Consider the following 3,136-nt stretch of genomic DNA (forward strand, 5'->3'; position numbering starts at 1 on the left):
TAATATCATTCCATCACCTCCCTACATGCAATTTACTATGGAAATCCAAAATGATAACTCTCTTGCCTTTGTTGATGTTCTTGTCTCCCATTAACATAAGACATTATTACCTAGCAAATCCATCTATAAAATATTCACATTAACATATATCCTCATGTTTATTCTCATTATAATCTAATCCAAAAATATATCATTCTTAAAATGTTTGTAATGTGAGCCATTTAAATATTTGCTCGTCGTCACCTTAAGAAAGGGAATCACTCCTTACTAAAAGTATTGTCATTAATGGTTACTCAACCACTCGAATCAATAAAGTTTTTTGCTCAATCCTCCATTCTAAATACAAATATCCCCTCCCTCTTCCCCTCCAACTATTATTTCTCTACCCTATATCCAAGGCATTAGCAATAATATTTATAAGATCCTAGCCAAAAAGAACATCGATTTTTTTTTAAACCCCTTAAAACCATTAAATATTAATTTACAATTGATAAGGATAAATTTGATCATATGCTTGGCCAAGATGTTTATCAATTACATGCTTATGTGGAAAATCATATATTAGCTAAATTGACATATATTTCAAATCTTGTCTCAAGGAGAATATAGCTAACACATCTGACATCTGCATTTGTAATTTAATTAGCACCAAACATTCACATTAAATTATACATGGCAATTTATTTTACCAAACTATAATTATTTTCTAAATACCCTCTCACTTCTATAGTATCATTTTAGTAATTTTTTATTTATTTTTGGCAAACTAAATGGATTTATTAATTGGAAGGAATTATATATTGCCTTTCTCTTTCTGTGCATTTATTTTTCACCAAGGAAATCAATCATTGGCATAACCGAAGAGATTTTTTCCTAAAAATATATAGATACCATAATTCATAAACAATATTACAAAATCAAAGCTTATCAACCAAGAAACATTCCATTAAAAATAAAGAAATATTAACAATGTTCACTTTATCAGGTAGGCTAAAACAACAAAAATGTAAAATAAATCAAGAATTTAGAAGATAAGAAGAGGTGGAGACATCCATCTCAATAGGCATAAGGTCACCATGATTGTCTGCGGGAGCTACTCCCTTTCCACATATTATGATTGCCTTAATCCTTGCCAAACATTTGTACTTAACTTTTAATTGTAGTTGGAGCTCATCTGTCATCAAGAGAATTTCATCTTTTGCATTATTAGTTTTAAGAAGAACTATACCAAGGAATTTCACTAGTTTCCAAAATGGATATATAATATTCATGTATTGATTTTGATTCCCCCTCGTATGGCTTATTTTAAGAATCTAATCAACCACAATTACAATGACCTTAGAGTTGGATTAATGGTAATTCTCTAGGATTATTCCCTCATCCACCTCATGTAATTCCTGTTGGACCCCGACCAAAGTTTGTTGAACTAAGGACTGGAATTTAGCTTTTGCATGTCACCCCCTGCAAGAACCTCACCCACTAGCACCATGACAATACCTAGGACATTGATGAGTCATGGTTGTTACTTTGAGAGAGGCCGAGACCATCGTTGACCCAAACCACAAATAGGAGAGGAGGCCTAGGTCATAAGAACCAATATATCTCCACAAACTATAGATAACCATAGTTTGAAACTATTCTAGGGAATAGAGAGTCACAACATTTTCCATGGTCCCCTCCAACTCATACTATTAAACCAAAGGGAGGAACTTGAAGAGTTTGAATCGTAACAACTTATGGGCATGGCCAAGAGAGCCTATTTCAACATCCATAACATCCATAGTAAAGCATAATATAATCATGAGACCCACCATCAAAATAAGGGAAAGATTTTCAAAAAACATTTTGAGAAATTTAGAGGTTATGAATATCCTAGCATGAGAAAATAATAATTACCAAATCCAAACTGAAGTGAAATGAAGACCATCGTGAACCAAAGCAGACGAGCTTAGGAAAGCTTCTCGTATCCATTAACCATCCCTCCAAATCCAACATCATACACTAGATATGAAATCTTATGTTTAACAAAATATCAGGTGGCACACTGGCTATATACTGCATTGAAATTATCAGAGAGGGTGGTAGGCATGTCTCCATTACTTGGGCCTTAAGGCAATGGTGGCTACACCACCCTCACCCACATTGCGTCACTTATCACCCCATCCAAGGTTATTGTTTTGTACATGTTGGAAATTAAAAAAACACCTTAATAATTTTAATGATAAATATGGCTATAAATTATACCAATCTTGAAATCCCACTCTCCATCATTTCAATTTTTTTATCTTATTTAATTGTCACTCCTCTTTTTTGTGTTGACCTTTCCAATTTCATTTATCCTCATGAATTTACCATGCTCCCTTATACCTCCTAATATATATTATATATTTGAATTTTCTCATGAGGAATGATGAATTGCTTATCCATGCCTTTATTATCAATTCAATAATTTTTGATAATGAACTCTTGTTCATGTTGGGTATGTGTTAAATTATTTGCAAAACTATCTCTACATATTGCACATGTTGAGTGTGGAGCCTGATTATCTTCTTTATTTAGAAGTATCACCACATTGGACCCCAATTCGTAATCTGGTGGCAACACCCCTGAAGCTAAAAATACATGTAAAATTGCCTTGTAAAATGTTGTAATTTCATAGTCAATCTGGGCCATTCATTAGGCAGAGATCTGACGGTAGAAGTTATGTTTAATTATGGTTTTTTTGCCCTAGAAGGCAACCCCTCACTATATATGAGGGAATTTTATTGCGTCTATGTAGATCTGTATTTTGAGTGAGAAAGAGAGAGGAGATTGTGTGAGAGCGAAGAGGGAATTACAACAGATCTAATGTAGGTTGCATCTCTTCAATTTGTTGAATAATATAAAAGGAAGGACTGGCTATTTCTCCTTGGACGTAGCCCAAATTGGGTGAACCATGTATATCTGTGTCTCTCTTGCTTTATGTGTTTTATTTGTTTATGTTTCTGCAATATAGTTTATCTGTTCCATTGCTTTGTAATATATAATTTTCTAACAATACATTGCATTATGCATAGTGGGGGGTTGCAGGGGGGCCAGAGGCGACATTTCTTGGGGGATTCGACAGTAGCGCCGTTGGAAAATTAAAATAGAGTAC

The sequence above is a fragment of the Pinus tabuliformis genome, chromosome 5_1, assembly GCF_031772625.1.
Source record: "Pinus tabuliformis cultivar Carrire ecotype Pingquan chromosome 5_1, CPIR1, whole genome shotgun sequence".
Taxonomy (NCBI): Eukaryota; Viridiplantae; Streptophyta; class Pinopsida; order Pinales; family Pinaceae; genus Pinus; species Pinus tabuliformis.